Source organism: Delphinus delphis, chromosome 16 (assembly GCF_949987515.2).
Source record: "Delphinus delphis chromosome 16, mDelDel1.2, whole genome shotgun sequence".
NCBI classification, from domain to species: Eukaryota; Metazoa; Chordata; class Mammalia; order Artiodactyla; family Delphinidae; genus Delphinus; species Delphinus delphis.
This window is the reverse complement of record NC_082698.1, coordinates 59,773,935-59,786,752: the sequence shown is the minus strand read 5'-3', so window position 1 is coordinate 59,786,752 and position 12,818 is coordinate 59,773,935. Positions and strand designations below refer to the sequence as shown.

At 37.2% G+C, this 12,818-nt stretch overlaps 1 protein-coding gene and 1 pseudogene across 2 annotated transcripts in view; one reads left to right on the top strand and one right to left on the bottom strand.

The window, feature by feature from the left end:
* MCU (mitochondrial calcium uniporter) overlaps positions 1-12,818 on the top strand; it is a 206,005-nt gene that overhangs the window by 83,578 nt on the left and 109,609 nt on the right. The gene's annotated exons all lie outside the window — the stretch shown is intronic.
* Positions 5,577-11,696, bottom strand: LOC132439939 (glycoprotein endo-alpha-1,2-mannosidase pseudogene; annotated as a pseudogene).

Genomic DNA, 12,818 nt, shown 5'->3' with positions numbered 1-12,818 from the left:
ACCATAGAATCTTTCATACATCCTATCTCTGGAATCCTAGAATCCTCTTAAATGAAACTACTTGACTCTGATGTCATTTTGCTATTATAAAAATTCACCCCTCTTGCCCAGGTTGCAAGATAGACATGTTCTCTTTAAAAATCTGCTTTATAGGGACTTCACCGGTGGTGCAGTGGTTAAGAATCCGCCTGCCAGTGCAGGGGACACGGGTTCCATCCCTGGTCTAGGAAGATCCCACATGCCATGGAGCAACTAAGCCTATGCACCACAACTACTGAGCCTGCACTCTAGAGCCCACGAGCCACAACTACTGAAGCCCGCACGCCTAGAGCCTAGGCTCTGCAACAAGAGAAGCCACCACAAAGAGCAGCCTGCGCACCACAATGAAGAGTAGCCCCTGCTTGCCACAACTAGAGAAAGCCCGTGCGCAGCAACAAAGACCCAACACAGCCAAAAATAAATAATTAATTAATTTTAAAAAACAAACAAAAAATAGGTTTTAAAAAAAATCTGCTTTATAGTCAGTAATAATAGGTTCTGAAGAATTTCTCTACTCGGGATTCTGGTAATTCATTTCTTGATTTAAAAACCTTTCAATAGGACTTCCCTGGTGGCGCAGTGGTTGAGAGTCCGCCTGCTGATGCAGGGGACACGGGTTTGTGCCCCGGTCTGGGAAGATCCCACATGCAGCGGAGCGGCTGGGCCCATGAGCCATGGCCGCTGAGCCTGCGCGTCCAGAGCCTGTGCTCCGCAAGGGGAGAGGACACAACAGTGAGAGGCCCGCGTACTGAAAAAAAAAAAAAATATATATATATATATATATACTCCAATTTAGCTCTATTTCCTCCTCCCCTTCTGTGCTATTGTTATTATATATATTATAGCTATGTATGTTAAAAACCTAATAGTGTAATAATAATTATATAATTTTATGCTTTTTAAAGAAGCAGAGAGAAGAATGGAAGCAAGTTTTTTTTATAGAGTTTCTTATACTAAATCTTATTATTTATCATTTGTTATCTTCCTTTCTGTGAATTCAAGTAACTTTTTGGTGTCATTTCCTTACTCCAATACAACTTTGCTGCTTCTTATCTTATGCTGTTATTATCAAATATATTACATTCCTAAATGTTGCAGGCTCAGTAATACAACTATATACATATTGTTTTATATATTCAATAATTGCTTTTTAAATAGTTGAGAGGTGAAGAAATGTGCATTTATATTATATCTTTGATTTTTTAAAGTGGATTTGAATTACTTTGGGGGTCATGTGCTTTCAACCTGAATAGTTTCCTTTACTATTTCTTGTATTCTTACTCCAATACAACTTTGCTTCTTCTTACTTATCTTATGCTGTTATTATCAAATATATTACATTCCTAAATGTTGCAGGCTCAATAATACAACTATATACATATTGTTTTATATATTCAATAATTGCTTTTTAAATAGTTGAGAGGTGAAGAAATATTATATCTTTGATTTTTTAAAGTGGATTTGAATTACTTTGGGGGTCATATGCTTTCAACCTGAATAGTTTCCTTTACTATTTCTTGTAAGGCAGGTCTGCTAGCAATGAATTCTCAGCAATGAATTCTTTCAGTGTTTGTTTATCTGGGAATGTCTTTATCTGTCTTCATTTTGAAAGATGGTTTATGGTTTTACTGAATATAAGATTCTATTTTTTTGGGGGGGAGGCTGCAGCAAATGGCATGTTGGATATTAGTTCCCCAAACAGGGATTGAACCCAAGCCCCCCGCGGTGGAAGCGCAGAGTCTCAACCACTGGACCACCAAGGAAGTCCCCTGAATATAAGATTCTTGGTTGACGTATTTTTTGGTTTTCAGCACTTTGAATATGTCATCACACTGCCTTTTAGCCTTCATTATTTTTGATGAAAAATCTGGTGTAATCTTTTTGGGATTTCCTTGTGAGTGAGAAGTTGTTCTCTTGCTGCTTTCAAGATATTTACTATGATATGTCTTGTATATGTATGATGTCTCTTCGTGCTTTCCTACTTGGAATTTGTTGAGCTTCTTGGAAATGTAGATTGTTTTAATCAAATTTGGTAAGTTTTTAGCCATTATTTCTTTGAATATTTTTTCTCTTCCTTTCTCTACTTCTGTGAAAAAAGTTTTCTTCTCTCTGCTCACCATGTATATGTTACAGTGCTTTATGGTTTTCCACTTTTCTCTGAGACTGTTCATATGTGTTCTTTCTTTTTTCTCTATGTTCTTCAGATTGTACAATGTCTATCCATCTATATTCAAGTTCGCTGATTTTTCTGCTAATTGATATTTACCGTTCAGTCCCTGGAATGCATTTTTCTTCTTGGTTATTGTACTTTTCAACTCCTGAATTTCCATTATTTAAAATAATTTCTATATCTTAATGATATTGTCTATTTGACAAGAAATTATCAGGGCTTCCTTTACTTTTTTAAAGCATTTTTTCCTTTAATTCTTTAGACATATTTATAATAGTTGTTTTAAAGTCTTTGCCTGCTAAGTCCAACATCTGAACTCTTTCAAAGGCAATTTCTGTTGCTTGCTCTTTTTTCTTATGTAGGACCATACTTTTCTGTTTCTTTGCATGTTTCATAACTTTTTACCAAAAACTGGACATTTTATTTTATTTTATTTTTTAAATTAATTTTTATTGGAGTATAGTTGATTTACAGTGTTGTGTTAGTTTCTGCTGAACAGCAAAATGAATCATTTATACATATTCATATATCCACTCTTTTTTAGATTCTTTTTCCGTATAGGTCATTACAGAGTATTGAGTAGAGTTCCCTGTGCTATATAGTAGGTCCTTATTAGTTATCTATTTTATATATAGTAAAAACTGGATATTTTAGATAACATATTGTAGCAACTGAGGATATGATTCCACCCCCAATTCCCACACATTCACCAAATTGGATGTTGTTGTTTACTTGTTAATTTGTTTAGTGGCTTGGCTGGACCATTTTAGTGAAGTCTACTTTCTCTATAGTGTGTAGCTACTGATCAGGAGTCACAGTCTTTGGCATGCACAGAATCATCCTAGGATGATGGTGGTTTTAGCAGGGCTGTCTTTGGTTGTCTCTTTCTCTGTTCTCTTTGTTTAGCTGTCTGTCTCTATAGGTATCACAGCCATCTGTTAGCTTCCACTAATTGCTCATTATCATTATAATTAGCTCATTATCAGTACTGCCTGTAACATAAATTCTTCCACAGGCTGATGCAATTAATATTGGGCCTCATTGCAGGTGTAATTTTGCAGCCAGTCTTTGAGGTTTTTTTCTCAGGAGGACTCTTTTTAGCTGCTTCTTTCCCTGGTTCTCCCTAGTAAAATTCTAGCTGTTGTAGCTTGTTACTCTCAAAGATTTACCAGTCTCTTAATTGCTTACCACCAAAATCTCTATTATCTTCTGTAGTGCCCTCACTATTAACTTTCCCACACTGTGTTCCAAATAAAGTCATTTCCCTTGGGGAACACTTTGGAGCTTTCTCTCTTTTTCTGTCCTGCCTTTACCCCTGGGCTAAACCTCTGCCACTGCCTGGAGTAGGAAGCGAGCTAGTGGCCCCTTCTCTTGGAATGACACTGCTGCTTGGTCTTCTGGGTGTCTTCTGTTGCAGAAACTTTAACCGTATGAGCAAGCTGGGGCAAGGGCATTTGGGATCCCAGTGTTCCTGGCTTGCCTGCTGTGGTAGAACTTCTGTCCCACAAGTGGGGGCTGGCTGGAAGAAGTGAGGACCAGACCTCTCAGCTGCTCTTGTCTCTTACAGAGCTTCTGCAACAAAGAGGTGGAAGTAAGAGAAATGCAGGTGGACTGCCCCTCCTAGCAGATATCATAATCCTCAATTGGGATTTGGGTGTAGAGGAAGGCCTACATTCTTGGTTGCTCTCATCTGAAATAGCAACTGTGGCTTGATAGTATCTAAATTTCCTTACAACTTATTTACAAATTTAGAAAACAGTATCTATTTGTAAGCTGCATAATGTTGCTCTAATAATGTCTTTAACACTCATACAAAAGTGTAGTAATATCAAGATAGCTTAAAATAGCAAAAGTTGCAGTAATTTTTTTACATAGGGTTTTTATATGTTATATATGTTACAAGCTAGTGAAGAACATGCAGCACACACATGAGAGGATATATTATTTACTGTTTTCTATTATGCCTAAACAGTTGAAAATACTGAAAATGTATAACCATTTGTCCTCGGGCCTTATTGGATGTTGAATGCAGTGAAGTATTTTTTGGATCTAGGGTATCTGGGATTAGCTCATAACAGCATTAAGCAATGAGGTTGCCTTTTATTGCTGTTACTTGTTATCAAATAGAAAAATGCCTTTAGGCATTAGGTAGCAGAAGGTGAAATACTTAGTTTCATTAGTTCCAGAGACTTGATGCAATATAGTTACACACCTCACAGCTGAATGACAAATCTTTGCTACTCTTAAACTCTTTGGGAAGGTTATTTTGGATTATATAGATGGGTCTGATATAATCACAAGGGTCCTTATAATAGGGAAACAGGAGATGAAAGTTAGTGGTAGATGTGATGTGAGGAAGGGGTCATGAGCCACGGAATGGAGGAGGCCTCTAGAAGTGGAAAAGGGTAAGGAAACAGATTCTTGTCTCAGAGCCTCTAGAAGAAACTAGCCTTACTGAAACCTTGACTTTATTTAGCCCAGTGAGACTTATTTCGAATTTCTGACCTCCAGAACTGTAAGAGAATAAATGTGTTATTTTAAAACACTAATTTTGTGGTAATTTATTACAGAAAGAATAAGAAACGAATAAAACAAGGAAGACCTGACTTACCGTAACTGTGTGGTAAAGGTAGTCTAGTGCTAATAAAATATTTGTATTTTCTGAGTACTTTGATTTTTGTTTCAGGAAAAACTTGTCTGACTTTTAAAGTTTTAGGCATCTTCATAGTTTTATATCCTAGCAGTTAGACTGCACTAGGATTATCTGATGTCACCTTTCTTCTGTTTCTAAAAGTGAAATGAGAAGTAGATCAGAGCAGAAAGGTTTAATTAAATTCACACAAATAATCCCATAGGTTAGTATTATACATTACCAAATTAATGCTTTCCTTTTTGTTCTGTATTACTAATATGATTGCTTACATTGTTGCCTCAAAACCAAGACTTAAAATCAACTATTAAAGGCAAATAAGTTCTGTCATCACAGGCTTATCTGAGACTTCTGTTCTGAGCAAATACAGGCTTCTTTCAGAAGTAAATGGATTTTAAAAGCACAATGAAAGGAATGTTCCATTTAAATGGTTAGCCAATAAGTGTCACAAATACAGTATTTTTTTGGAAAACATTTAATTTTTTTTGATTAACATTTAATGCAGTCATAAAATTTACTGCATAATTCTCAAATTGTGTCATTGGGAAGCTGTATGAAAACTGCCATATATTAAGTAATTATCACATGAAAGATGTTCAACACTGAGAAGAAAATTTGTAAAATGACATGCTTTTTTTTTTTCCTTTTTTTCTTTTCTCTTCTTTTTTTTTTTTTTTTTTGCTTATTTATAGGTAAATCCTCACTGAGACTACCTAGTATAAGAAACAGGGAAAGGATGATTTTTTATTTTTAAGCTGTTTGGAACCTAAGTCATAATTTGTAACTAGAGCATGGGGGTCTTTTTGCCAAGACTGCCCTGAATGACTAGGTTGCCCAGGCTAAGTCTGTTGGCTGGTTTGATTTTTATTATTTAAAACTCTGTTGTTGTTTAGCAAGTGATATTTATTCGCTACAAATAAATTAGAACATGCAATTGTGTGAAAATAAGACCTAGTGATACATTCACTTTTAACAGTTTGGTATAGAACCTTCCTGACTTTTCCTGTATATGTTATTTCTAAGCTGTTTTTATCACATAGCATTACATTGAATATCTTTTCATGTGACACTGACATGAGAATTTTAATACGCGGCAGTTTTTCATAAAGCTTAAGTTCAGAATCTAGAATCAGACTTTGATTCTGGACTTTTCAACTTAACACATGAGTTGGAAAATAAACCTCATTTGTAAAATGGAGATAAATTATAGGATTGTTGTAAAGATTAAATGAGATCATATGAAGCATTTAACACAAAATCTGATATACAGTATCATTTAATAAATGGTCACTATCTTTATTCAGGTGTTCTGTTACATGAACATACTATTGGTAATGTAACAATTCCTTATTGTTAGAAAACTTTTTCTAATGTTTCACAGTTAAAAAAAATGCAACATTTAAGCAACCTCTAAAATGCCAAGAAGCCTTACGAGGTGTGGGATTGGAGGATTGAATTTTGGGACGGCTCATGATCAAGAGTAACATCCATATACTCTTTTTTAGTTTTTAATAGAATGATAGCTCAGTCTTATTTTGTAGGCAAATACATGTAAAATAAGGTACTGCTATAGTCTGTTTATACTGTATCTCTAATACTGAGTTATTTCACTGTTTATAAGTTCAATTTAGAATGTGGTAGGCGAAAAGAAAAAACTTCCAGTTATGTTTACTTAACTATGTTGTTTAAACAGGACACTGAGGTATACAATAACAATTGGTGCATGAGATGACCTATAGTTGTAATGCTCTCTTTGCCAGTGGTTAGGTGTGTGATTTTTGGACAGGTTACTAATACCACTGGACTATAGTTTCTTCTGAGTAAAATGAAGACAGTGGACTAGATCAGCAATTTTCAAATTTGAGTATTGTGCAGATCCTTTCAAAGGAATATGCAAATTCTTAAACTATATTGTTGTTTTTAATTAGGTACTCAGCTTTAGTGTAGACAAACATGAAGCTAAATAAGAAGTTCCCTCTGCTACATCCATGTAGAGCTACAAAACCAAAACAAGTGTAGTACAAACAAACTACAAAACCAATGTATTAACAACATCAGCATGATGAATGATAATGGTTTGCTGAAACTAAAATGCTGCTGCTTCCCATGTGAATATGTTATTCCTTGCTACACTATAGGTTCTTTTGCATTGGGCTACCTAGACTACAGTGCATGAGATGCCAATTTAATTCTCCTGACATGTTGTTCTTATTAAAACTATTATAAATCTTTGGTTTAGTGTATCATGATATCATTTGGCCTTCACTGGCTCAACTGTATTACCTGCCTCTCTACTTTTCTCATTAGCCTAGGATAGTGAGGGAAATTGATGATTTCTTGTGTTGGTAAATACAAATATGGGCACAAATATCCTGGCAACACTTAATTATAAAGTATTCATTCAAATGACCCAAATTTTCAAAGATCATCCATGGTAAATGCAGAAAATTTTAAACGTTTTATAGAGAACTCCTAAATTCTTGAATATACAGCCACAGATTTGGGCTGTGGTCCATATTGAGAACATCAAACTAGATCATTAAGACACTTCTATGATTCTGCGACTAGGAAGCTGTTCCTGTAAGTAATGATGGCAACATATCCACACATTCCAGGGTGTCTTACTCTCTTAGATTAGGAAAATGTATTTATGAAGTAAGGGTATTTTTTTTTAAAGATTTAATTTTATTTATTTTTGGCTGCATTGGGTCTTCCTTGCTGCGTGGGGCTTTCTCTAGTTGTGGCGAGCAGGGGCTACTCTTCATTGCTGTGCACGGACTTCTCCTTGCAGTGGCTTCTCTTGTTGCGGAGCACAGGCTCTAGGCGCACGGGTTTCAGTAGTTGTGGTGCACGGGCATAGTTGCTCCATGGCATGTGAGATCTTCCCGGACCAGGAATCGAACCCGTGTCCCCTGCATTGGCAGGCGGATTCTTATCCACTGCACCACTGGGGAAGTCCCGGGTGTTTTTTAAGTAAGCAAAAATTATATTGTCTAATTGCTGGAGGGCGGTGGTTCTCAAGAGGAGGTAATTTTGCCACCCCCCCCCCCTCCAGCCCGTAGATATTTGGAGACATTTTTGGTTGTCAAAAACTGATTGGGGGCAGCATTGATTCTGGCATCAGTGGCTAGAGGCCAAGGATGCTTCTAAACATATTACAATGCACAGGACAGCCCCCTACAACAAAGAATTATCCAGCCCAAAATGTCAGTAGTACTGAAGTTAAGAAACCCTGCTGTAGGCCAAGGGTCCCCAACCCCTGGGCCCCAGATTGGTACCGGTCCTGTTGGGAACCAGGCTGCACAGCAAGAGGTTAGTGGCGGGCGAGTGAGCGAAGCTTCATCTGCCGCTCCCTATTGCTCCCCATCGTTCACATTACCGCCTGAACCATGCTCCCTCCCCCACCCCCCACTGCTGCTGTAGGGCTTTATAACCAAAACCAAGGATAGTTTTAGAGATAGAGAACAGCATGATCTTATTCATAAAAACTTCATTATTGGAAGTACAAAACGCCCTGTAGCTTATCCTATAATATCAACCAGGACTACTTAAAATCAAGTATTTGTGAAATAGATACTAACTTTAAGAAAAAAAATTTTTTTCTGTAATGGATCGAGGAACAAAAGAATGCAAGTATGGTGCCACTCGGGTTTTTTTTTTTTTGCCCGTGTTGGGTCTTGCTGCACGCGGGCTTTCTCTAGTTGGGGTGAGTGGGGGCTCCTCTTCGTTGCGGTGCGCAGGCTTCTTATTGCGGTGGCTTCTCTTGTTGCAGAGCATGGGCTCTAGGCGCGCAGGCTTCAGTAGCTGTGGCACGCGGGTTCAATAGTTCTGGCTCGTGGGCTCTAGAGTGCAGGCTCAGTAGTTTTGACACACGGGCTTAGTTGCTCTGCGGCACGTGGGATCTTCCTGGACCAGGGCTCGAAACTGTGTCCCCTGCATTGACAGGCGGATTCCTAACCACTGCGCCACAGGGAAAGCCCACTACTCAGACTTTCTTAAAGCAAATGTGGTTTCTATATGTCAGTTGCAGAAGCTGTTACCTAAGAAAGTAAAGTTTGATTTCTCATACATTTTCTCTTTAATTTTTGGTATAAGTCTTTATGTTACACAATTGAATTTGAAAGAATAACTTTTCTAATTGTGGTTCAAAATCATATCAAAGCGATGCCTGAAATACGAAAATCTACCTACCTATCCTGTATGAAACCTTGCTGAATGAAAAAGCATTGTGTTTTAGCACTAGGGTCGCTTTTTCTTTTAATATTTTTTGGTTTAGTTTTACTTCTTATCATAGAAAAATTTCAAAATACACAAGGTGAGGAGAATAATATAATTAATCCATGAACCCCAACGTACCCATTATTCAGCTTCAGCATGTGAACATTTTGCTAATCTTGTTATATCTTTCCCCTCCCCCCACTAGCTCCCTTCCCAGAATTATTTTAAATCAAATTACAGACATCATATTATTCCATCCATAAATACTTTGTAACTAAAGTGAAGTCAGAGAAGGTGTTATCTTGTGGGTACGCTATGGGGGAAGTGGAATTGTGGCAAGTCTTTGGAATGGTGGCTTATTGCAAATAAGTGGATAACCCAAAGCCTTCCATGTAGTAGAAGCTCTATTAAATATTTATTGAATTGAAAAATCTAAGTTATTGTGTGAAGTAATATTACAATTTTAATGTGCCACAAAGGCAATTTACTCATTTTTAAAAATAGTTTTTATGCTGCCTTTAATTTTAGCATTGGCTTTAATCACAGCCTGGCCCCCACTGCTGCTTCTCTCTTTCCTCCTGGCATTTTACTAATCCATATCTTTTCCTTTGGCCCTTTCCCAAGTATATACTCATGACAGTGAACTCTTGGAAATCTGTTACTGCTTTTGTTCTTCCCCTTAAATATTTGCACTTTTAAAAATTCTTAAAGCTAGTGAAATGGGTTTTAAGCAAGAGAGTGACATGAAAAGATTAACATTTTAGAAAGATAATTTTGGTTATGTTATGGAGGATAGATGGGAGGCAGGGACTTGGAGATATAGAAACAGATGGATTTAACAGCTATATAAAAGCTAGAACTCACAGTTTTTGGTGACTGAAGGAAGGAAGGTGGGAGGAAGGAGTTAAGAATGATAGCCAAGTTTATAATTTCAACAACTAAATGATAGTACCATTTTCTGAAAGGAGGAGTACAAGGGAGAGAGCAGATTTGTGGGGAAAATATTCTTCTATGTGATTTCCTAATTTGGTGAGTGGCGCGGGGGAAGAATCTTCTCTTGACTCTCAGTATGGTGTTCTAGTGAAACGAGAATTGTTTTACTTGAGCAGTACTGTGATTTCATTCATGATTTTAAACTAGTTTATGAAAAGAAAATCTGCTGGGCTGTTTGTATTCCCATTTCTTCATGGCATGCAAGTTTTGTGTAGTCATTATCTAGACCAACACTTGTTACCTGACAGTCACATGCCAGAGGTGGTAGACAAGAGAAATAACAATCAAAGTTGGGTACATGTTATAAGGGAATCCTCCAATCCCCCATCCATTCTTTACTTAGTTGTCTTTTATAACCTAGAGACCACTAGATGTTTGATTTACACTGGTGATAGAAGCCCAAGTCCTGAGGGAAAGTGACCCCAGATTTTCCTTGTTCCATGTACCCCTAAGCTTACTTTCTTAGCATACTGTTCCATTGTAGAATTTTCTTTGCCTGGTGAAGGGTCAGTGTAATATATGTACTAAGAAACTTTCAAAAGTTTCATTTATTCATTAGTTAAGATAGATTTCTTCCTTCTTTCCTCCCTTCTTTCCTCCCTTCTTTCCTCCCTCCCTCCCTTCCTCTCTCCCTCCCTCCCTTTCCTTCCGTCCTTCCTTCCTTCTTTGGAGCAGTTTATTTTTTAACTTCTTTATAAATACTTAAATTCTCACAATTAACAACTCTTGTTTTTAGTAGACACATAAGAAATTTAGTATGTAAATCTTCACTAATTTCTGTATTATCTTCACAAAAGAACATTTTACTCCTCTTTCTTTTCTGCTTCAGGTTATATATATGATCTTTATCCAAAATAGTTGGTACTAAGTCATCAGTAGTTTCATCATTCTCATCATTTGAATCAGGTGTGTACCAAGATAGGGCTAATACTAGTACATTAATTGAAGCTGAGTGCATTTGTTTCATGTGAGTTTCTATGACCAAAGGACACTGAGAACGTCTCAGGGTAAAAGCTGGAGCCACTGTCATCGCGGGGGCTGGGTCTCCCTTGTGGATAATTACTGGCTATTCTAGGGTCCCAAAGCTCCAAGACTAGATGGTTCCACCAAATTGTAGATTTCTGTACCAACTGTAATAAAATACATGTAACTAATAATTCAGAAGTGACAGTTCTCCCAGGTAAGGTTCAGAGGTTTTGGAGGGTTTCATAGTGATCTCAACAGCTTTAAATTCTTGATATTTGTTTCACTGCTGATTGTGTCACTCTTTGGGGAATCAAAATTTTCCACCAAGTGAGTAGTTCATCAATGAAGTTCTGGAAGAAGATCAAGTCCAAAAGGATCTCCAAAAGTAGCTTTATTTGGTCTTCCCATTTTTAAACCTATCATCGGAGAGAAAATAAATAGAATAGAAAGTGACAAAATGATACAAGTCCTTTTTTGAAACTTCGATGATGGCATGCTTTAAACTCCAAAATAGTAAATGTTTAGCTGCTTATTTCTGGGAAGGACCAATTCATACAGTCCTTCAAACTCTGTACTGCATAACTCCAGGGAGTAAAATTCCTATATATGGAATGTAGCAGCCCAGGAATCTGGCTGTCAGCAGGGAGTCTGCCAGCAGTGCCAGTGAGGCTGGGAGTAAAGCAAAAGCCAGCAGCCTCAGCACAGCAGAGACCCAACCAGCCCCGCCACCCAAAAGGAGCCTGAGGGGCGGGACAAAATAGATTTTCTTTATGAAACTTAAAGACAGTAAGGAAAATGGTACCCAGTGGAAAACATTTAGAAAAATAACTTGAAAAGAAGTGATTTGCTTCTCCTCAAGTCCATCCCTATGTCTCCCCACCTCCATTACTCTTTTTTTTTTTTTTGATGGGTAAGACGTGGATTTATTTAGAGAGATACACATTCCATAGACAGAATGCAGTCCATCTCAAAAGTCAAGAGCAGCCCCAAAATACGGGGTGGTTAGTTTTTATGGGCTGGGTAATTTCATAGACCAACAAGTGGGAGGATTATTCCAACTATTTTGGAGAAGGGGTGGGGATTTCCAGGATATGGGCCGCCGCCCACTTTTTGGCTTTTTATGGTTAGGCTTGGAACTGTTCCGGTGCCTGTGGGTGTGTCATTTAGCATATGCTAATGCATTTCAATGAGTGCCACCTCCATTACTCTTATCATTCTTTAAAACAATAACAAACATCACAAAACCTTGAAGTTAACCTTCCAGCTACCATTGGCCATCAACACCTAATGGTTATTAGAATATTATACTTTTTTCTTTCTCAGCTTTGTGACAAATTTTAAAGGCTGGGGGAAAGTATAGTAGACAGTTTACTTTAACTTTACTGTTACTATTATCACCGAGATAGCTTTTTGGAATTTTGTGGCTTGATCTGTCCCTGGATTTTAGTATTGGATTTCAGATATGATCTAAATAAATGTGGGTGCTTCCAGTTAAAGATGGTAGATTTTTTTTCCAGCTTTATTGAGAAATAATTGACATACATCACTGTATAAATGTAAGGTGTAGAGCATGATGGTACAGTTTGATTTACATATATTGTGAAATGATTGTCACAGTAGGTTTGGTTAACATCCATCATTTCATATAGATACAGTAAAAAGAAAAGAAGAAAAAAATTCTTTTTGGTGAGAACTCTTAGGATGTATTCTGTTAACAACTTTCTTATAAGTATACCCTTATTCATGGTTTTGCCTTCTGCAGTTTCAGTTACCCATGGTCAA